Source organism: Rhipicephalus microplus, chromosome 3, assembly GCF_043290135.1.
Source record: "Rhipicephalus microplus isolate Deutch F79 chromosome 3, USDA_Rmic, whole genome shotgun sequence".
Lineage (NCBI taxonomy): Eukaryota > Metazoa > Arthropoda > Arachnida > Ixodida > Ixodidae > Rhipicephalus > Rhipicephalus microplus.
Window position 1 is genome coordinate 13,845,942 of NC_134702.1, and position 23,759 is coordinate 13,869,700.

At 47.1% G+C, this 23,759-nt stretch overlaps 1 protein-coding gene across 2 annotated transcripts in view; it reads right to left on the reverse strand.

Annotated features, from left to right (window-relative positions):
- ct (homeobox protein, cut) overlaps positions 1–23,759 on the reverse strand; it is a 699,473-nt gene that overhangs the window by 138,753 nt on the left and 536,961 nt on the right. The gene's annotated exons all lie outside the window — the stretch shown is intronic.

Sequence of the window (23,759 nt, forward strand, 5' to 3'; positions counted from 1 at the left end):
TTTGGCGCCAAAAACGCAAGTACCGCGTAAATCTCGAGTAATGTGAAGATCGAAAGGGACTGCCGCAATTCCTGGGATGGCCTTGTGTATATGGGAACCTATAGCGACAGCACAATGCAGGGCAGTATAATTTTCGCAAGCCTCGCTGTATATTGATTTGCCACGTGGTGAAACTCGAGCGAAGTGCTCACAAAACTGAGTAAATCGGCGTGCAAGCAATGCATTGTATACTGATAGCGGCGTTGACATGTCGACGGCTCTCGTTAACGATATAATCGCGTGAAAGTATCGTATTTTATACGCGAACGATTGAAGAATTGCAGCGTTATCCCCACGACGCGCGTCAGCTAAAACAAAAATTCCACTATATCATGCCGTCATCTTGTTACACGTCATTCTGGGACTTTCTAGAATATGGGGGTCATCCGCCGTATTCCGTCCATTCACTTGAAATATTTGACGGGAGCGCCGTCTATAGGCAGAGCAGCTAACTGCATATCAGCGATAATCTGCAGCCATAGAGCTCCCTACAATTACCTGGAGGGGAAATTGGCGATGTTGGACGCATGGGAATGCCGAAATGTTAGCTTTGAACTTGACTCGGATTTGTATGGTTCACTAGAGCTCGGACACCTCAAAGAAGCGCCTCGTGTCAACGTGTTCCTTGCGTCCGAATAGCTGCTTTCGTACTGAAGGAGCACGTGAGATATTTATTTCTTATCATTGCATAAAAACAAGCTTCAATTAACATTGAAAATTTCTGCATCCATGTACAATTTTACGAAGCGTAAAAAGTAACAAACAGCCGCTAAACGTGGCAGGCAGACGGCAAAGCCAGCGTACCCTCTGCCACTCAGTTCGTCGTATGTTTCTTTCTTTCGCCGTGTGGTTACGCCATCAAGGTGAGTGGACTATTGTTTTAGAATTAAATACGGATGAAAGAGATCCGCTTATGAAATTTTCGTTTAAGAGAAACCTTATTTGCGCAGTCGTGTCCGCTTTTGAGCCGAAGCCTCGCTCAGCACTAGCCAACACAAGCCTCGCAGGCACGTATACAGCCATTCCCAGCGCTCCAAGAAATTCCTTTAGAAATTCGCTTAGACAGTGGCGCCAGATTTTCCTCTAGGTATTTTTGTGGGAAACTATATGTATGTCTGCAGCCTTTCTTGGAAAGCGCAGCGTCATTTTTATTCGGGCATCGGTGCAGCGCTCAACATGTGAAGTATACATGTAGGACGAAATTTGAGTCGAGGAGAGTTTGTGAACGTGGGGAGGGGGGTAAAACAGTCTCCAAGTTTCACAGACATTGCAACGTGGCCTGCACCTAGTGGTGCAAACAGCTTTTTGTGGGTGATTCCTGGTGACACAACAATAAAGAAGCAAATGCGCCGGGTAATATGCACTTGAGGGAGCGTATACTAAGCGCATTTGAACGAAGAGTAACTGAAACCTTCAAGACAGAAAGGAATAGATTTGCCGGGAAATTTATTAACAATTGGCACTGAAAATGTTTGTTAGAGCTGTAAGACCGCTCTAACATTAGTGGCAATTAAATAAATTACATACTTTACATTGATTGGCCCTACTGTGTCATAAGGACGCATGGTGATGGAAGATTGATCGAATGCTTCAAAAGTGTGTATCACTATTCAATATGGATTAAAGTATGCGCTACATACGCATATACTATATAGTATATGACTATTTCAAGTGTTCTCACTGAAGTTCCCCAAGAAATGTGTTTTGCACGAAGGTGTTGAAGCAGATCGTTCAGCTAAAGTGTTTGACCACATCCCATATGCAGTTTTCCTGGCTGCCGCTATAAACTGAGTCGCGTGGATGCACGCAGGAAAGCTGAAGCTTTGCAAGACTGGGATTAGTTGACAACCCCCAATGAAAGCGACTGGCGTACGGAAACAAACAATACTTGTTGCCCCGACCGCCTTGCATTTTATGATCACCGGTTCAGGAATTTGCACGTAGATATATACATACGAAAGCCTGTATCATTTAGACACATTTAGTTGGGCGTACGTAATGTCAGCGATGTCCGAATGAATGTAGTCAAGGCAAGGTTCAAATTTTAAGAAAACTGTATTGTGCTAAGTTACAGGTGAATCGGCAGTGGTTGCATGTATAAGGAAACTGGACTCGGTGCAGGAGCTCGATCGGATACGTCCGACACCACTCGCGTCTCGGCTCGCTCTGCGATGCGTTGCTCTGCGGTCCCGGCTCGAATCTCGGCTCGTTCTCCTCTTTCTGGCGATGCGTCGCTATGCGGTCCAGGCTCGAAGGCTCACTTTTGTTTTTTTTTTTGAATGTTCGTTGAACCAATGGGCAACCGCGTCGAGTGGACGCGCTCAGGGCTCGGAGTCCACGTTAACGCAGTGCAGCGTTTCCCGAGCAAGCACGGAGACGCTACCGGAGAAGGAGGCGCTGCCGGAGGATGAGACGCTGCCGGAGAATTCAGCTGTGCGAACTCGAGTGCCGCTGACAGTAACGAGCCTGCGTACGCAGCGCGGCTACGGGAAGGAAGTGCGCATGCGTAGTAGATAACGTATCTATTGTATAGATGATTGTGTATGCCTCGTCCCCCCCCCCAAAAAAAAAAAAAGAAAACGGCGCACGCTGGCCTTACAATACGTAGCGCGAGCTACTGACACTCTCGCGATATCACTAATGATCGAAAGAGCAGCCACAGATTGCAAGCTGTCACAGTACGTAAAAACGCGGATCCCAATGATTCGGTTCGACTTGGATGCCAGTGGCTGTTATACACGGCCGCTACCACACAATGATGGAAGCACTCGAAATCTGTTTAATTTCCCATATGGTACGTCTATTTGAACGAAACGCACCCCGGTATATGGTTAACACGGTCGAGTACTTCGCTTGCAGCACACGCAACGTATCGTGCTGCTCACGTAGGATTGTCGCGTACGCCCAGTTAAAAGTGCCTGTTCTCAATTCGGAAAAAAAAACGCTCAATACTTCCCCACGATACTAAGGCGAAGAAATCCTTGGATACCTCATCAAACGCGAGAACTGATCGTCAGCATCAATGAGTGCAAAAAAGAATAATAATAGTGTGGTGACGCCACCAACTGCACACGTCCGCTGTATACTGCGTGTGTCTGCTGAGACCCATATACTGAGGAACTTACAGATAAACTTGAAAAAGTGCAGAACAGAGCAATTCGATGTGTCCTTGGAAATTGATGATGATGATATGTGGGGTTTAACGTCCCAAAACCACTTTATGATTATGAGAGACGCCGTAGTGGAGGGCTCCGAAAATTTAGACCACCTGGGGTTCTTTAACGTGCACCCAAATCTGAGCACACGGGCCTACAACATTTCCGCTTCCATCGGAAATGCAGCCGCCGCAGCCGGGATTCGAAACCGCGCCCTGCGGGTCAGCAGCCGAGTACCTTAGCCACTAGACCACCGCGGCGGGGCGTCCTTGGAAATTACGACAGCATGCTTAGTGTGACAGAGAGCAGAGAAACATTAAATTGGGATCTTCTTGAAAACCGTCGTCGAAACCTGGGATTAAAATTCTTTCGTAGCATTTATCACTCGATAACAGGGATCATCGGGCAATTGTATTTTCAACCACCCAATTATGTGTCTCGAAGACGTGATCTTCACTTAAAAATACACGAGATTCCTTTTGGGGAGACGCTTTTCGCTACTCTTTCTTTGTCCGAACTATAAGGAAATGGAACACTCTGCCACCGGAAATAGTCTGTGTTGATTCATGTGATGATTTTTTTTTCTATACTTTATGAATGTTTTTATGTGTTTGATTATATGTACTGTACCCTCCCTGCTGTAATGCCTTATGTCGAAGCAGGTACTTAATAAATAAATAAATAAATAAATAAATAAATAAATAAATAAATAAATAAATACGACGTTATTGTCACAGGTCGCCAAGAATCAACTTCACTGTGACCTCACTTGACTACCTCATCGCTCGACATCGTCGTGTCATCAACGGTGGCCCGATCACTGAGCCAGTGCGATACTCCGTAAAGTGCAAAAGCTTTCAATTCCTACAATCCTGGAGGCGTTTAAAATCGACCTATAGATACAGAAATATTTGGGGGCGATCAGTAGAATCAGCTGAGATGAAAAAGAATAACGTGGCTTTCGCCTTCCAGTCGTTTAAGGCGAATGCACGAACCGGGAGCGTGTGAATTTTAATTCCTCTCTATACGCCGGGTATATGCTTTCGTTAAGCGCGAGTCAAACCAGAGGTAGCGGAGCCCTTCAACAGCTGCGAATTCACTTTGAGCCGCGGTCGAGGTTTTTCGGCGTGCCGAGCGCCCGTGGCCCCATCAACGTCGGCTGCTGGGAACCGCAGCGGCACCGTTGCGGGGCGTTTCATTTATAACCGGACCATTCATCAGTTATCGGTGTGTCAACTCCTCACCGACGGGGAGTGCCACGCAACGGAGGAGGGTTTAAAATAAATAAATAAAAAGGAAATAACGAAAAGAAAGACGGGCACGACCGAGGCGCAGCCTGCAGGAGAGAGCCCGCGAAACCCAAAACAGGCTCATGAGTGACGTGGAGAACAACAAACACTCGGCTGTGCATCGCTGCGTGCGACTCCGATGCCTTTCTCTCCTTTTTTAAAAAAAGTGAACCGATTGGCCCCAACTATTTATTAACGGGCGCAGCGTTTATATCAATAAGCGAGCCGAGATGGCAGTTGGAAGTGTAAGGATTTGACAGGAGAGGGGGGCGAGGGCAGAGCTGTGGTGCCCACTACGTCTCCACACGCTCGCCTCACTCAGTTGCTCTGGGAAGGCGAACGAAATAAGAAAGAAATAATAAAAAGAGTCGAGAATCGTAGCGAGACGCACGGGCGAGAGCAGGATTTCGACCGCTGCTGTAGCGCCCGTCTCGTCTCTTCTCAGCGCAACGAGTGTTCCGGGGCCGCTCCCTCGGGCTTGGAGGGGTCATAAATGCAAAAGGGAAAGATCAATCAATTACCGCCGGCTGACTGATCCGCAGATATATGACTCGGCGCTCTTAAGGGCCACTCTGTAGAGCTCAATGGGAGCCTTTCTTGAAAGGAGAGTAGCGTCACTGATACGCGAGGGAAACTGTAGAGCAACGCGGGCAAATTAAAAATGCGCATTTCAATGGAGCGAGAGAGCTTGTATGAAAAGCCAAGGAGAGCCAACTGCACGTGTAAAAAAAAGAAAAAAAGAAGAAAGGATTACGTTAGAGTAGCAGAAAACCGAAAGTGAGAAAAATAAAGCTTAAAATGCGTTCGAGGGCTATAGATTGCGTTTCTGTGTGCGGCGATCATCCAGTGTAGCCGGATTATATAAAAACGATGTTTTATATGAAGAGTAACTACGCTGTAGAAGGGAATTACACTCGAATAACACTTACGATAGCTGTACACAGTTAATTCGTGACTGCATGGGAGACGTGCAAGTGAGATTGTTCGTGACCTTCTGTGGCCCGTATAGTCAGGAATGTTTTCAGGGAAGTTCGGGGAGGGGGGAGAGGAAGAGGCTAGGGCACCCCTACCCATTTGCTTTGGGCCTGCTCTCTGAACATATATGCTGAAGGAATTCCTTTGCGCACATTCACTGACGATATGCCGTGTGGCTTCTACTCGTATATCGAGAAAGTAACCTTCACGCATTTCACGAAGTAACGCGTTTGAACGTTCAGACAGTTTTTCCTACAAATTATGTATACATAACTACGTTGACCGGCCCATTTCTGATACTCTGTCCAGCAACGCAACGATGCCAGCGTACAGAAAATAAGAGTGTTGTTGAATCGTTCTCTTCTCCGATTCCCCTCCTTTTTTATTATTGCTTAAATTTAGTATACATATTTTGAAAATAATGTGCTGATAAAGGAACGTAAACCTTTTGTTAATAGGTTAAATATGGGACTTATTATCCACTTTTCAATTTATTCTCCATTTGATCTCTCAATAATCATGAAATAAGCTATCGATTGGTCCATATCTGAGAAATATGGTTTGCTAATTGCAATCGCTTACTACCCTGCTTTGCGATGACATCGCACGCCTATTGTACCTTTCCTCGCATGACTATCGTGTGTTCAGTTCGTTGAGCTGTCTTCAGTTAGTATTGTGCGTTACTGACGACGCATGCAGATACTACAGTGTGTGAATAAAAATGCGCGACATCCCTGTACGCTAAACGCTTATATAGTGCAGATTCTCCGCGTGTTTTACAAAAAAATAAATGGCAAGGAGGAGACACCACCTACGGGAAGGTAAGGCGAGAGGAAAACCACTCTTCCGCCCTTGCAACCGGCGTGCTTCAGGGACCGTTTAAAGGGGTACAGCAACACTTTACCAATTAACCATTGAATAGCTTCATTAAAGGAGTTTATTGTTTCACGAATCGTCCACCACTATTTTTATTTTTTTGAGTCCGTAAGCTATAGCGGTGTTTGTGAAAAGCCAGCGCTGCCTTAAAATGGTAGAAAAAAAAAAAAACGAAGAGCCCACCGTGGTGATGTACCGGCTCGGCTGCTAACCCGAAGGTCAAGGGTTCGACCCCGGCTGCGGCGGTCCCAATCAGATCGAGACGAAAAGGTAGACACACGTATACTGTGCCATGTCAGTGTACGTTAAAGAACACCAGACTGTCGAAATTTCCGGAGCACTCATATGCCGTACCTCATGAACATATCACGCTTTTGGCACGTTATACACCGGATATTATAAAAGAAAGACAAGGTGTGAGCCGAGCTGCTCAATTATTTCGTTCTTGCGATAGCGTGTAGCCGAGGCAATAAAGAAAAAAAGATGAATCAGACGAACCCCTGGCGCAGTAGACTATAATCACAACAAACTGACTCAGTCTGAGTTAACTATAGTGAAAGTTAACGTTGCCCGTTGATATAAAGTGCATGGCAATATAGCAACGCCGGATCGTTTTCCCTTTGGAATCCTCCTAGGTGAATGCACGAGGGGCCCTGTGACTTTTCATGAAAGGAGGCACTCGATTTCTCGGTATACAACGCAAAATGACGTCATGCTCAATAAATTTCATTTACAAGCCTGACGACATTTTCCCCCCGCAACTGCATTGTTCTTTTCGCTGCACTGTGCTTTCGCACCGAGAGGAGAAAGGAAACTAAATAAAACACTGTCACTGGTATTGTTTTCTCGGAGAACGCGACCGAAAACAGTAATAGTTGTGCTCTTTACACGTTCGCAAATGCTTGCACCACAATATGAAAAAATCACGCGTAGAAGAAGTGGAAAATGAATTCTTCAATGATCTGTAAGAGAGAGAGACCGATAGAGAAAAGAAGTCCAAGGACGGGAAAGCGAGGAAAGCCAGTAACCGGCCGTACGTATAATAAAAAAAGAAGAAAAAAATACGTGCAAAAGGGCATCCGTACTTATGCAGCCATCGCTCAACAGGGAGCGGTCCTTACAGCGAAGGGCTCGCTGGGCTTCAATGGCGAGTCGAGCTAGCGACCATCGCGTATAGACGAGATGCACGAAAAAAGAGAAATAGGAGAAAGGGCAGCAGGAAAAGGGGCCCATATACACTACTTTGCATAAGTTGTCAACACAGAGCACCAACGCGGACCCCGAAAACCGTAACTGAAAAATGAGCGCGCACGCGGCGGGGACAAAAGAAGGCTTTCTTCCACTCGGACGCCATTAGGATGCGCACTTGAGCACTGCAGCAGTGTCATCGCTTGTCCCTCGCATCGGACGACCCTCCATGGTCGCGAGACGCCGCACAGAGCGCAACAATCGCGCGCTTAAATATTCGTTTCGTTCCTTTCTATTTTGTTTTGTTTTTTAACACGTTCGAAACCACCCTGCCTCCCTGCGTCGTACACCAGAGAGGGGAGCCGTTTCTTTACCGAGAAGACTCGAAAAAGTACACTTTCCAAATTTCCTGTAATACAGTCCTTCCGAACGATATATGCGAAAGACATGATCATCCCCCCCCCCCCGCTTTTTTTTTTAAGTTTCGAAACGGCTTTCTTTTCAGGGCTCGCTGACTTCCTATTCAATGAATACGTTGTTTCACCCGCGACGGAGGGATTTTCGCGATTCTCCGCTTCGTCCAATCACTCGCCGTCTTGCACTATCCTGCCTCGTAAGATAAAAGCCCGTATACTGCGTCGACGGCTTCTCGTGGTGAACGCCACGAATGAAGAGTGCGCGACAAGCCTTTCTGAAGCGTGCCGAATGAATGTTCTTTTACTCGTTATTAGAAGTGCGCGTTGACGGGGACGCGGTCTATTCACTGGTGCCTTTCAATAAGGGCAAATAATTTGGAAAATTCGAGGGTTGAAACATGGCGAGGCTATTTTACGTCTTTCAATGCTGACCAGTGCTTTGACATGTTGCCGTTGTGACGGATTCTACACTGTTGCCTACTCCACTTTTCACAAAAGAGCACGCGAAGTGCAGTTGCGCCAAGTCTGAAAGTTCGTGCTTGACAAATGAGCGTGCCCGCATGAATAATGCATTGGTTGGTTTGTTAAAAAGAAAGTAAGGAGTTTTTCTAGACGGTACGCATGCTCTGAACTTTGGCATCCTCTACAAGGAGAGTGCTTATGATATATGGTTGATATATCATGCGAAGAGGTGGTATACGAGACTGGCGGCAGACGCTCACAGCCAACTTTATTTCCTCTTCAGTCACTAAGTTTGCTCAGCAACAGACGCGAGGGCGTCGGTGAACCCACGAGTGCACGTGCACTGCGTCGATTATTAGGATGGGCAACGCACTCTCGTAGGAGTCCACACAAACTTAACGTTGAATCCGTATAGACAAATTCCACCAGACTTACGTCACGAAAATACGGTGGTGCTGTCTTGGTAGGCAAAAGACACTCTGCCTGCCGCAGTTCCCGCTGGGTTTTCAATGGTGCATGCGATGTTCTCCGTCAAGCAACGAGAAAAAAAAAAAACGGTATGCCGATGAGTTGCGTCACTGTTGGATGTGTTGTTGTTGTTGTTGTTGTTCTCCTATTGTTGGATGTGAGTCGCACATTGCAGCCCTCAGCGCTTATGGCTTTCACAACGCTTATGGCGTCTCACAACGTCGTTTTGTTGGCGCACATTGCAACCCTCAGCGCTTGTAACGGAAGTTAAGTGCAGACGTCGCTATAACTCTACCCATAACGTCGACGTCAGCCTACCTCTGTTTAAAAACATGGGATGGGTCTATACAATCTATGTGAACTCGACACCAAGGTTCACGCGTATACATGACCACTGAGCCATCCAGGAAAACACTCGCGGGAGAGCGCGAAAATCTTACGATTACGAAGCGTCAATGAACATTGTGCCACGAGTGCGCATAAATGTTTCTCATGGCACACCGGCGGGCATGTGCACCGATCGGAAGTATTGACCGTCAGCTTCGACTCGTGCGTTTATACCGGTCGCACGCGAACCGAGAGATCCCTGCGTGCACCGGAGTCAAATAGGCGAGCTTCCCGATTCGGGGCACGTTGCGGAGCCATCAGCGCCCCGTTCCAATAACCCGCGTATAAATAACGCGACCCCGCCGCTCGCGTGTGTATGGACATCAATGAAAGCCCATGTCCACGGCGCACTCCCCACGTATACGACTCATCTCGCGCGCCGAAGAAAAATCGGTGGCCATCATCGAAGAGAGATCCTTCTCGCCGGGAGCACCGGACGCGGCGAGGTGATCGCGGCGAGTCCCCGTAACGAGCTGCCATCTCGTATACCCCGAGGACGGGAGTCGGTGCAGTCAGTCTGGCAGGGTACACGACCCGAGCTGCGCGGTATCGGTTCCGAGCCACGCCATCGACGACGCGTATGAGCCAGAACGGAGACAAATGCTTGCCAACCGAGCAGCTGGTTAGCAGGCCTTTGAGTAGGGGATCACCCAGAACGGAGACGAATGCTTGCCAACCGAGCAGTCGATTGGCAGGCCTCTGAGTATCACCCGCGACTGGAAGCGAAGAATTCAGATGACTGGTGCTTTTGCAGGGAGGTCGACGCACTAAGGCGCGAAACCAGAGGGACGCGCAAATATGTGCGAAGCGGTGGCGACGTGACAAGTGTCGCGATCTCTTCGAGACTGACGTGTGAAACACCGACGAGGGTCACAGAAGCAAAGGCAGAATCGAGATACAATGCAGTGTCATCCACAGAGACAGCGGCGGGCTAGCTTGACTCTGAAAGGAAAGAAGCTAGTTTCACTGTTTTAGAATTGCATGCATGCTTTCTTTTTTTTTTCTAAGATCCCGGTGCAAACACTCCTTAATTATGTACAGGTGCCCGAGTGGCTTCAACGCTTCTTTCGTTAACTGGTGAGAGTTTCATCAGCTTCATTGTCTTTTGTTTCCCGTTCTAGGTTAATGAATTAATGTCCTTAAAATGCTTACTTTTACGACTTTACGAAGGGTAATGTCGAGAGCAAGAAATAACACTTCTTAGAAGACATTGACCAGGACATTATGTCACATATGTTGTTACACAGCAGACCCACAGTAATGAAGCAGAAATACCACACCGAAAGAGCTTAGTACTTCTCAAGCCGGTTACTCACAATGCGCCTTACAACACAGCTCACGTTTGCGCTGCAGCAAAGAAAAACAGACATACTTTTCTGCTTTTTTAAAGCGTTGAAGGTGTCCCGAAGCACTTTTCTAAGATATCATCGCATGACCTTCGTATCGGAGTTCCAAGACCATGTGATGCGCACATGGTATACACGCGCAACATACTTTAAAGCCACAGGTGTCACGTAGAATACGTGGAGCAGGCATCTCGCCAGGTATACCTTCCTATGCTACTCCGAGTACTTAAGGTTGCGAGAGTCAAGAACTTCGCTATGTAAATAGAGAGAAATATAGGGTGAGAACAAAAGCACTCCATAATTAGCAAAAGCCATTAGTGAAATCAACAGACAATGAGAATTGACAAAAACTGTTAAAACACATTGCAACGAAAAACACATTCGGAGAACATATAAGAAGAACTTAAGCTTGTATTCATAATTTGCTTATGTAGTCTGAGTACTGCTTTCGTGATTGCAAATGTTATCTTAGTATGCTGTTTAGAAACCTCCGATTCCATTTTCCTTGTAATTAACAAGACCAACAGCAGGGGGGAGTTTTTCTGAGCAAACTGCTACATGTAACATCAGGAATAGGTAGAACTTTGTAGTCGTATACCAAGTCCATAGAAGTCAGAGCAAATTGAACGCGCCCATAGCTTTAAACTGTAAGGAAAAAATAATAGAGACATGAAGGAAGGTGAAAAGCAATGCGAGTATAGAACAGGGTGATTTGCGATGAGTGAACAGTCTAGAAAAAAGAAATGACGCGAGCGAATACGACACGTCCTTACAGGCGGGCAATGAGTGAATTGCTGGAAATTCAAAGCAAAAGGATGCACCAGCGACAACCGCAGCGCAGACAAATGAAGCCCATTCGTTTTGTGTCCGCGGCCGCACCCGCGCATCATGCCAGAGCCCATCATGCACGCCGAACGCATCGGGCAGCTCGAAAGCCACGAGCCGTTTCCGCCGCAGCACACACGGGAGCTCAAAGCGTCATCAGAGCCCCCTGCAGTGAAATGCACGCGTCAAGGACGAGGGGCTGGAGCTCGCCTTGCCACACACGTCGTGTTTGGTCCGATTCATCGAGGAGGCTTTGGAGGGCGAATCTGCGGGCTATAGGGAGGGCTATGCTCAACGCGCAATCCGAAATCTCCTATACAGGAAAATACCCTCGATTACCTCCGAAAATTTCCCTCCTGTTTACTACGCGAATGCAGGAACATAGAATAAAAACCAAATTCGGGTGAGGAACGAGTGGCAACACTCGCTAGGCTGTATACCCAGGGGTGAAATACGGCTCGTGCTCCACCTAAAAGCCGTGTTTTCCCTCCAGCTCTCTGTGTATTTTCTTTTCACGAAGATCTGAAGATGGAGTCTCCTTTTCTTTCTTTGTTTCGCTAAACCTTTGGCTTATAAGGCTACCACGTTTTGGTGTTTGTGTCGGGCACCGTGGAAGGAACGCGAAGGAGTTATGACTTTTCGGTTTTGTTTGTCTTTCGCTCCCAATCACCTCTCGTAGATGGGCGCATCACGCTGTTTGCGCCCCCTTATGGCGGGCGTCGGTGGTATTTCCATCGCAACCACCTCAAAGTCTCCCACATCGCCGTCAAGCCGTTCCTCTTCGCCCATCGACGTCGCATCACAAACCCGCGCACGCGCCCCTCTATACCGCCTTGTGGAACGCATGGGCAAATGGAGCACCGCTCGGCTTCTCCGCCCTGCTCATCACATCAGCTCCCGTAATGTATCCCGCCCTTCCTCATGGCTATCCCCGTCCTTCTGCCCTCTTGTACGCACAGCGATGTTCTTACACAAAAGTCCCGAAGCCAAATACCTCTTCGGTCGAACCCTTTCCGTGGCTCCAGCTGGCCCACTTGAGGACGCTTCTGGTGCTGCCCCTTGTGGAGGCTCTTCACGGATGCTTTATGCTTACCTTCTGACAATATATATATATATATATATATATATATATATATATATATATATATATATATATATATCATCAGCCTGTCTACGTCCACTGCAGGACAAAGGCCTCTCCCATGTTCCGCCAGTTAACCCGGTCCTGTGGTTGCTGTTGCCAATTCACACCCGCAAACCTCTCAATCTCATCTGCCCACCTAACCTTCTGTCTCCCCCTACCCCGCTTCCCTTCCCTGGGAATCCAGTTGGTGACCCTTAATGACCAGCGGTTATCCTGTCTACGTGCTACATGCCCGGCCCATGTCCATTTCCTCTTCTTTATTGCAGCTATGATATCCTTAACTCCCGTTTGTCCCCTAATCCACTCTGCTCTCTTCTTGTCTCTTAAGGTTACACCTACCATTTTTCTTTCCATTGCTCGCTGCGTCGTCCTCAATTTAAGTTGAACCCTCTTTGTGAGTCTCCAGGTTTCTGCTCCGTAGCTAAGTACCGGCAAGATACAGCTTTTATATACCTTCCTCTTGAGGGACAGTGGCAATCTACTTGTCATAATTTGAGAGTGCCTGCCGAATGTGCTCCACCCCATTCTTATTCTTCTAGTTACTTCAATCTCGTGGTTAGGCTCTGCGGTTATTACCTGCCCTAAGTAGACATAAGTAGACATAGTCTTTTACAACTTCAAGTGCACTATTACCTATCGCAAAGCGCTGCTCCTTCCCGAGGTTGTTGTACATTACTTTCGTTTTCTGCCGATTAATTTTAAGACCCACTTTTCTGCTCTCCTCGTCTAACTCTGTAATCATGAGTTGCAATTCGTCCCCTGAGTTACTCAGCAATGCAATGTCATCGGGAGCGCAGGTTACTGAGGTACTCTCCATTAACTCTTATCCCTAACTGTTCCCATTCTAGGCTTCTGAAAACGTCCTGTAAGCACGCAGTGAATAGCATTGGGGAGATTGTGTCCCCCTGCCTTACACCCTTCTTTATTGGTATTCTGTTGCTTTCTTTATGAAGCACTATGGTAGCAGTTGATCCCCTGTAGATTTCTTCCAGAATGTTTATATATATTTCATCTACGCCCTGATTCCGCAGTGTCTGCATGACGGCTGATATTTCTACTGAATCAAACGCCTTCTCGTAATCTATGAAGGCTATGTATAGTGGTTGGTTATACTCTGAGCATTTCTCTATTACCTGATTGATAGTATGAATGTGGTCAATTGTTGAGTAGCCTGTTCTAAATCCTGCTTGTTCCTTTGGTTGATTGAATTCTAATGTTTTCTTTACTCTGCTAGCAATTACCTTTGTAAATAGCTTGTATACTACAGAGAGCAAGCTGATCGGCCTGTAATTCTTCAAGTCCTTGTCATCTCCTTTCTTATGTATTAAGATGATGTTAGCGTTCTTCCAAGACTCTGGTACTTTTCCCGTCAGGAGACACCTCGTAAATAGAGTGGCTAGTTTTTCTAACACAATCTGCCCTCCATCTTTCAGCAGATCTGATGTTACCCGATCCTCACCAGCAGCTTTGCCTCTGTGCATGCTCTCAAAAGCTTTTCTGACTTCTTCTATCATTACCGGTGGGGTGTCGTCTGGGTTACTGCTAGTTCTTATAGTATTAAGGTCGTGGTTGTCTCGGCTACTGTACAGATCTCTGTAAAACTCCTCCGCTATTTTAACTATCCTGTCCATATTGGTAGTTATTTTGCCTTCTTTGTCCCTTAGTGCATACATCCGCCTTTTGCCTATCCCAAGTTTCCTCTTCACTGCTTTGACGCTTCCTCCGTTTTTCAGAGCGTGCTCAATTCTCTCCATGTTATACCTTCTTACATCGCATACTTTACGTCTATTAATCAACTTCGAAAGCTCTGCCAGTTCTATTTTGTCTGTTGTACTTGACACTTTCATGATTTGACGCTTCTTAATTAGGTTCTTCGTTTCCTGGGAAAGCTTGCCGGTGTCCTGTCTAGCTACCCTGCCTCCAACTTCCACTGCACACTCCGTGATGATACTCGTCAGATTATCATTCATTGTATCTACGCTAAGGTTGGTTTCCTCGCTAAGAGCAGAGTACCTGTTCTGCAGTGACACTCTGAATTCCTGTACTTTCCCTCTCAGTGCTAGCTGATTGATTGGCTTCTTGCCTATCAGTTTCTGTCGTTCCTTCTTCAAGTCTAGGCGGATTCGAGCCCGTACCATTCTATGGTCACTGCATCTTACCTTGCCAACCACTTCCACATCCTGCACGACTCCTGGGTGTGCAGTCATTATAAAGTCTATTTCGTTCTTATTTACGCCATTAGGGCTCCTCCATGTCCACTTGCGGTTTTCTCGTTTTCGGTAGAAGGTATTCAAAATACGCAGATTATTGCGTTCTGCGAATTCTACTAGTAGCTCTCCTCTGGCGTTTCTAGCGCCGATGCCATAATCTCCTACTGCCTGGTCTCCAGCCTGCTTCTTCCCTACCTTTGCATTAAAGTCGCCCATTACTATAGCATACTGTGTTTTCACCTTACTCATTGCCGATTCCACGTCTTCATAGAAGCTTTCAACTGAAGCGTCATCATGGCTGGATGTAGGCGCGTAAGCCTGTACTACCTTCATTTTGTATCTTTTATTCAGTTTAATTACAATGCCTACCACCCTTTCATTAATGCTATAGTAATCCTCTATGTTGCCAGCTATGTTCCTGTGAATTAGGAACCCTACTCCCAGTTCTCTTCTGTCTGCCAAGCCCCGATAGCAAATGACGTGCCCATTCTGTAGCACAGTATATATATATATATATATATATATATATATATATATATATATATATATATATATATATATATATATAATTTTAGCGAAGTAACGAACGATATCTCTAACAGGTGTGAGTGTGTTACCTGTTATACATACGGTTGTGCGGTTGATGAGAAGGACGCCCTTCCAAGAACCGGAATCTGGGAAAATCTGAATACTTGAGAAGCCAGAGTACAATACCTCGAATTCAGAGTATCGATCTGCTGTATCCATACGTAGCTTTCGCAACCTGTGTTCCATTAAGTTGAAAGTTCAGTGCCTTCAATGGACACGAGTTCATAGTTGTTGATATCATGTCCTGTAATCTTTTGAAGTAAACTGTGCGTTTCGGTATAATGTTGAGAGACGTTCTTGCACACTGTGACACTATAGATCAAAGTCTGTTGCAGCCATCCTTAGATGTCGTCGAGAAAGGTTATCGCACCCGAAGGCGACGAAGGAATACTTCGGCGTTCAAATAAAACGGCCTCGGACAAGTGGCTGTGACAGTGACATCGCGTACCACGCAACAGTTACGGGCTGACTGACTGGCTGTGCGTTGAGGTATAATGTCGTTTTTCTTCCTATTTGTTTTCCACACTTCAATCTCCCCCATCATGTTCCCATTCGCAGGGTAGCAGACCGGCTGTATTTAACTGTTTAAACTTCCTGCGTGCCTTTCCTTCTTTGCCATATCTTCTATATTTTCCTTCCGCTTTTCATTCACGAACAATCTATAAGAAACCACAGATTCATTAGCAACATTATTCCTCGTATCTGTTGCGTCACGTCGTAGTGTACCGGTTCGTTTTGCTGCCCAACCCCGCTGACATGAGCAAAGTGAGTTCTGACGAAATAGTCGTTATAAGAGGAGAGGCTGCATCCGAAGTTTTGGCACTTCGCTACCGACGCAAACTTGTGCCGACTGCATCGCCTAAATGGCGCTGCACGCGAGTTCGATCGTGTGTACACACGCGCGACAAGATCTGATGTAATCCCCGAGGAGGGGCGTTTCCTCGCACGCTGTCGCGCATGCCCAAATCGCAGGCGAGGCTGCGGAGGGCAGCATCAGCAGCGGCTGCTCCCGAATCAATTCACGACGGTCTATTTCTGCCAGGGGTTCAGTGACTGCACCGCGAGCATCATGACCCTTCCGACGACCGCGCTCTGCACGAGAGGTGGAGATTCTGCGAAATCGCTCGCGCCTCGAGCAACAAAAATACTTCGCTGTCGAACTCCTCCCGCGCGATACCCCCCTCCGCTGGCGGCAAGAAGAGATCGCACAGTGAGACACGATGATGCGGCAGCAGGAGTGGGCCAACGCGTCGCGTATAATCGGCGCTCCGTGTCTCCAGTTTAAAAATAAAGCCTTCGAACAGTCGTCGCTTCGAGCGTGTCCTAAGAAGTCCCCCCTCATCCACTCTTCAATTCTTGCCCCCCTTTCCCTCCCCGACTGCCACCGGGTCCGACGCTACTGTTTTCATTTTATCCTCCCCGTAGAGAACTCATCGCTCTTGAGCTCGACTCTTTTTTTTTTTTTAAGTTCCGCGCCTAGTAGTTCGCGAGAAAGGCTCATCCGGCCGTTCGCGGTGTCGGCCTGAGAGCAGCGGCGCGGCACTCGAGTCAAGAAGAGGGGCGGCGGCCGACTCGCGTTTCGGTCGCGATTGCATCGCATCTGGTGGCCAGATGCGTCGTCGATGAATTGTCGCTTCGACCTCGTCTTGTCCGTTCCCGCCGCTACATAGCGGGGTGGGAAGCCGAGGGCGACGCAATCGGCAGTGTCCTCTCCCGATGACATGTCGAGACGGTGGATACTGCGTAGACGCCGCGCTTCCGGCAAAGAGATCCACGCGCGGCAAAATAACAAGATATACATCTTTTCTAAAACTTGGCCCAACACATGTCTCGCCGAGCTATTTTTCACTCATTCCTCTAAGAAGACAGTGCCGGAAGTACAATCGAAATTAGATCGTAAATATTGGATTTGCACCCAAATGCACAATACAGCGCGTTGTACTTCCACCTGCCGTGGTGGTGTATTGGTTATGGAACTCGAGTGCCGACCCGAAGGTCACGGGATTGAATCCCGGCCGTGGCGGCCGCCATTTGATTGAGTCAAAATGCTAGACGCCCATGTCCACAGATTTAGACACTTGCCAAAGAACCTCAGGTGTTCGAAATTTCCGGAGTCCTCCACTACGGCGTCTTCATAATCATGTGATGGTTTTGAGGAATAAAAATTTCAAAATTTATTGTATTAACATTGCCTTTGCGCCGCATGCACAAGCTCAACAAATTTTGGGCTTCGAGTGATGACAGGTGTGCGAACACGAGCGAAACTTCGATCTGGTGCCTTTGCACCAACATTTGCGTTGGACTTCTCCAGTCCAAGCCATCGTTACTATACTACTGTTGGGGATTAACACCGTGAGGTAACACGAACTATATAGTCGAGCTCTGCCAGCATGCTATCAACTATTGTGACACCTATGTCACATACGTAAGTGTCTACAGTGTATTTGTCCACTTTATTCGTAACAATAGCAAGCCTATCTCAATTATGCTACAGATAGCTTAACGCCGAATTTCTGCCGTTACGTAGGAAGGAAACAAGCATTTTAGAACACTAACGTCTCGTGTCAGTGGCATCTTTGTGTTTTAATACAGTATATGTTAAGACATAACATTATTACGCCGCTAACTTACGTGACGCACCAGGCCATTGTGCTCAACGCTATTGTAGCATGATATGCAGCAATAAGAGAACGCTTTAATAGTGCACATTGAGAAGATTGATTTAAATATTAACAGATGCGTCTGTACCCATAAAGAGCAAATGAATGCGGAAAGATAAATGAGTGCACGTTTCTTTCGCTCATCAATCCATCTGCACGTATGAATGCCACACGAAACACAATGCCGTCGACCTAACTTCTGAATATAATAACTTCATATCATTTATCTTTCGCAGACACAAAGACCCTTTTAAGTTGCGATTGGAGGTTTGTGCGTATAAAATATTGACGAGGTTTTTATAAAATACTTTGCTCCTTTCAATCGCATTCTATAATCGCGTCACGGCCTCTGATTTGGCAGAAAGACCATTGCCTGATGTGATTTGACGGGCTAGGATGTCGAATTTGCAGGCACCGAACTGGCAGTGTATGCAAATAAAAACCGTGCATCTCAAAAGTTTTGAAAGCGACAGTCGAAGAGTATATGTCTGATAAAAAAAAATTGATAACGTGTTCTCTCGTTCGATGCATCCAGTGATTCAGCAATATAACGCTGCCAATTACCGATTAATTCAAAACTGATCAAGAGCACACGCGAAAAAAAAACGACCCCAGTTGTGGCTATATATAGAAGGTAAAATTCTGTTTTGTTAATAACTATTTAACCTGCAAGTGAACACCGTGGAATTTGGCAAGGTGGCGGAATGGTTAAAAAATGAAAATTTACAAACACCCGTTTGTTTCCCAATCCCACAAGAACTCGATACCGCAATTTCCATGTGGATTCGTGCAGCACAAGGCTGGCTGTCAATTTCCCTTTCTCGGCTATTCAACTTGGTTGATTGCTCTTGCATTTCTATTACGGCGGACACTGGTCAAGGCTGTACCAAATTACAACGATATTACTATACGAAGGTACCCGTGCGTAAAACTGCAATGCAGGTTCCTTCCCATGGACAACGCGCGACTTCTGCAGGCGTCTAAATAGCACGTGAAACGATGTGCGTAGCAAAGCCCAGAAGCAAACGCTTATTTATAATATTTTTGGTTCGTCATTTCATTGGTCTCGACGATGTTTATATAACGCGAAGGACGCGATATCAAAGTAACTTAATCGTCCGCAGGTGTCCCGGAATACGACGGACGCTGTTTTGTGCGAGAGAAGGGGCCCACTTAACAAAACTTGCCACGACTGCGCAACGAAATCAAAGTGGACCGGCGCCCTTGGCCATCGAATATCGTCCCTCAGATCTCACTACAAGCGAGTTACTAAGTCACTGAAAAAAAAACAACAACAATAGACCATTGTTCCCTTCCACCGCTTCCGTGAAATTAAACCGTGTAACCTCGCACGGGTTCCAGGGTTTAGGACGTGTGAGATCTGACCGTGTCCCGAGTTGGGGGCAAGGTAAGCGGCGCAACTGCACTTTTAATTCATCGCCCACGACGTGCGCTTGCTGGACGGTTGCAGTGTTCCCGCGCGCGTCACCGTTTCGCACGCATTTTTTTGTTTTTCCTCACTGAGAACAACCTCGCTTTCTGTACGCGTCTTGTTTTCACGAGAATCAGATCGCAATCGCGTCCTGTCGACGCAATCGGATGCAACGAGGTCGCGTCCGTCCGCGGAACCCCGTGACCGAAATAAAGCAGCGCGGGAATCGGAGAAGCGGACGGAGTAAGTCAGATGACGGATAAACACTTTCATTAAATCCGAGGTACAAGGTTTACGTAGATGGCCCTAGTGGACAGAGGGCTATGGTATACGAAAAGGTCTAAATGGAGTTGCAAAATGTGCTACAGTTGCGAATGTGTGAGAATGCGGGAAAGGTATGGCCGGTGTGAGTAAGCCCGGAAGGCAATCAAGGGGATCAGTAAGAAACCATCTTGAGAGCCCCTGACCGAAGGCGCTTTTGCGATTAGGATAAGCTCCAGTATTCAAACCAACGACAACGAAGACCACGAAGACGACGACGAGGACAACAACAACGACAACGACAGCAACAGCAGCAACAAAACCCTTTTCAATCGTACCTAAGACACATCGTTAACCCCCCCCCCCCCTTTTCCAATAAAAAAAAAGATGCAGCAAAGAGCTGTCCTGTGTATAGTGAAAACACTTCTACTCGAGAGCAATGTCACATGCTGCATATGCAGCAAAACGAATAAATACGCGTGATGCGTATTGTTGAGTTGATTCGAAAGCAATGAATTGATGCCCTATAATTATGGTTCCACGACCAATTTATGGTTCATGGGTGAAGGTTCATGCTTTTCATGCATGAAACTTGTAGTTCATGCTGTCAATCGTTGCACCTGACTGAGACAAGAGAAACGGCGACACGCTGAAAGCGTGGAGGAGGAACAGCCCGATCCAGGATGCCACTATGGCACCACGCAAGCACCAGTTTCAAGAAATAACTTGAAGCAAAATTTTTATGCATTGCAACTACGGAGCCTGAAGCATATCCTATAGGAGAAAACGTGGCGTTTCCGACGTCCTTGGAATACACGCATACGCGAAGGCGATTTCGATTTCCGCGTGACGTTTGACCTATAGGTGGCCCACTTCCCGAACTGCGACGGCAGTCCAACGCGCGTTTCCGAGTCACCGCAAGCCGATCGCGCTAGCCCGCAGCGGCCGCGGCGAAAGTCGAGTCATTCCCACGACTGGCGTATAGGAACAAGACGCCGTCGCCGATAAAAGTCTCCCTCAATGCCGTGTCGAGGCCCGCGACGCTCTTCGAGCAACTCTCGCGGTCGAGTTCCCAGCATGGGTGGGCGTGAGAGCGGACTGAGTGTGACACCGAATGCTGCGCGCGATTGCCTTCATTAATTTGTGCTGCCCTCGACGTGTCGTCACGATTTCCACCGTAAAGATTATAAACAAAAACACAGAAAGCAATACGTGCACAGCTCCACAGTTGTTCGTGCAAATAACAAGGCTACGTGAACAAAACGCCAAAGATACGTGCTCGGACAAGCTCTTGCCGACAATCGTGTTGTCGTGAGTCTATCGAGACAAACACGCCTTCTCTCTCTCTCTCTCACTCACTCTATCTATCTATCTATCTTTCTCTCACCAGCGTGTGTGTTTGTGTGTGTGCAAATTTCGCAGCGCCATTCATGTGCAGACAACATTCACGTGGTGTACTGGCCCGACATTCAATGATGCTCTCCTGGAGTGACATGAGAGCAGGTCAACTTCAAGTAGTTCATCTTCTCACCCTCTATGCCATTGCGCCCTCCTTTTTAAACAGGGATAAATTCATTCATTCATTCATTCATTCATTCATTCATTCATTCATTCATTCATTCATTCATATAAATGCGTTCATAGATCATTTATGGCCCTGCTGACCATGTGATGAAGAGTACTTAACACTCGCGCTGCCAATCAAATTAGCGCCCATACTACGCGTGTTTCTCGCAATAGATAATCAGTTGTTCACAAGCGCTTGTCCCGTTCACTTCTTGTGTTCCTCTAGTTGACACATTATTCCGGATACAAAACAATGACCACAATAGCCAATAGCCCAGCGAGAAGTCCTGCTTGTATCAAGGTGTCTGACTTAATGTTCGCATGGTTCATCAACTTTCATGGCAACACATCACAGAGACATATTTGGAGAACACGTACGGGTCGCGACGCATTACCGCATTTTTTTTTTTTAACCTGGGGACACGACGAGGGGGCCATTAACGTCCGTGACGAGACAAAACAAAAATGAAGTAATAAAGTTATACCCCTTGCCTGGACCTGAACTAGTCCATTTCCCTTAAGAACACCGGGTAGTAGAGCTGCACGAATTTGCTTCTGCGACGTACTCAGTGTGGAGCGCTGCTCGTGACTAGGTATCTCGGAGGTCATTAGTTTGCACGCCTACAAGCCGTGCTGCATATGCTAGGCGTCATCGCGATGCCGCGTGCCAGATGGTCGAGCAGAGCGCACCTCCATCGAGCATCGGCACTTGATGCTCGAATAGTGGCGCCACAAAGAAAATGAAACAAAATGCTGTAAACATAACGTGTAAACTGTTAGAAGACCGAGGAGACAGAAAAAAAAAAAGGCTTTTCAATTAGAACTTATACGAAGGGACGCGGAGTCTGTGGATGTGCCTTTAGTCGGCTTTAACGGGGAAAAGATTTTGTAGTCTACGTGACGAAGACCGAGAAAAAAAGGGAGAATTTAATAAAATACTGCACAGATATAGTGAGAAAAAAATTAACTTAGGTGTCCTACATGAATAAAACAACGCGATCTTAAAGCGTAAAGCCAAGCCGGAGGTCGCACAAAGTTACGAAACACGTCCTTCCATTCGAGTTATCTTCGCGATATGCCTCGAAATTACGGAGACAAGCATATCGAGAGGCGCCGAGAACGAACTCGCGCGGACAAACGTGCGGCGCCGCGCCCTTGGCGTTCTGGCACACGGGAAACCGCAAGTTGAAGGCCCCCTCGACGAGCAACAACTCGCTCGTCGTCTACCGCTGCGGGCCACAACCTGTAGAATCCCTGCCACCCCTCTGTAATCTTCCCCGGCCATTCATACCAGCCGGCGAACGCGGCAGACGCCATGCGAGGGACGTGTTTTCTTTTTGTTCTGCCCTTTTAATTCGCATACTCGATGATAGCCGCGTAACCTTGGGCGAGGCTTTTCTTTCTTTGTATATGCGCCCGAGAAAGGCACTGTCCTACGGAGAGGAGAAAAGAGAGAGAGAGGAGAGAAGGCCGTCGAGGAGTTCTGTAACTCGGAGGAGAGGGTGTCCACTTCCTGGTTCGATTAGGAGCGGCCGACCCCAGACCTGCATGCTGATGAGCGGCGCCGCTTGAATGGAGATGCCTTCGCCGCCGCCTCGGGCTTGGAAAGCCGGCTATAGCGTACACACACGCGCGCACACACCGGACGCTTTCTCCCTGCCGCACTACCATGGTCACTCCGGTTTCGGTGAGCAGCCTCGCCTAGTTGCGTGCAGCGGCGGCCGATCGTCGAATCGTTGCGGGTCAGAGAACGTAATTGAGCATGTGCGGAGCGGGCGATTTGTGGATCGAGACACGATTTCCGGCGCACTCGAGAATAAGACTAAGGCTAAGGCAACGTAACTGAGGCTCATGTATATATAGACAAGCTATGGACTAAATGGAGGTATAGATGTGCCGATCGCAGTCCTGCCCTGAACGAGAATTAATCAATGAACAAGAAAATTGGCAGTCTACAAGCAACAGTGAACAGTTGTCTATATAAACCAGGGAATTGGCACTTGATCCGACACATGACAAAGTGACTGTTCCAAAGAAAAGAAGAATGGACGCGAATTCTCGGACGCACTGAAGGCGCAGATACCTTTGTTGTAAACTGTGAAGCTCACACGTCTATCATACAACATATTACAAGTCGCTACCCATTCAGCCAGGTGAATGATTTCGTATTGCACGAACCATTGCCGCAACGTCACCTTCAGAAAGGCTATGTGTTGTGCAGCTCAGGATAGAAAAACCTTGAGTGTCCCAATATCTACCCCATTTTCTCACATATTCGACGTAACAATAACAGGAACTGCATAAAAAGAAATAAACTAAGACTGACAGAAAAATGTAAACTTGGAAAAGACACTGAAGTTAAGCGACAAAAGGATGCGAAATATTGTGAACTGTGAAAGGCCTTTGTTGTCTAGTCGGTTCAAGCATTCCGTCATCAACGACACATATCATATGAACCGTCACCAAAGCACC